This window comes from Ascaphus truei, chromosome 3 (genome assembly GCF_040206685.1).
Source record: "Ascaphus truei isolate aAscTru1 chromosome 3, aAscTru1.hap1, whole genome shotgun sequence".
NCBI lineage: Eukaryota > Metazoa > Chordata > Amphibia > Anura > Ascaphidae > Ascaphus > Ascaphus truei.
Genome location: NC_134485.1, coordinates 267,012,007 through 267,012,386, shown reverse-complemented (window position 1 = coordinate 267,012,386; position 380 = coordinate 267,012,007).

Sequence of the window (380 nt, the reverse complement as noted above, 5' to 3'; positions counted from 1 at the left end):
GTCCATACTGGTAATGGTATTGGGGCAGGTTCTCAGGTGGCAGCAGATCTGAATGATCAGTTCGGAAAGGTCTATTCAATCTCTTTCTCCTTCGAACTTTGCCATAATCGGACATACCCATCCATGACATGTCTAGTGCCTGCCCATCTTGCCGGGCACACTATTCTAATAAAGTAATCATTAATGCTTAAGTTGTGTCGAATAGAATTGTTCCAGCCTTTTTGTTTGTTTTTCCGTAGAATGGGTACTTTGTAGTGATATACTGATAGATGTCAGATAGAGTTAACCTCTTATCTGTACTGTCTTGAATGGCAGAATAAATCATATATGCATAACTGCAGGCCAGTTTAGTACAGTAAGTGCCATGCCATGTACAAACG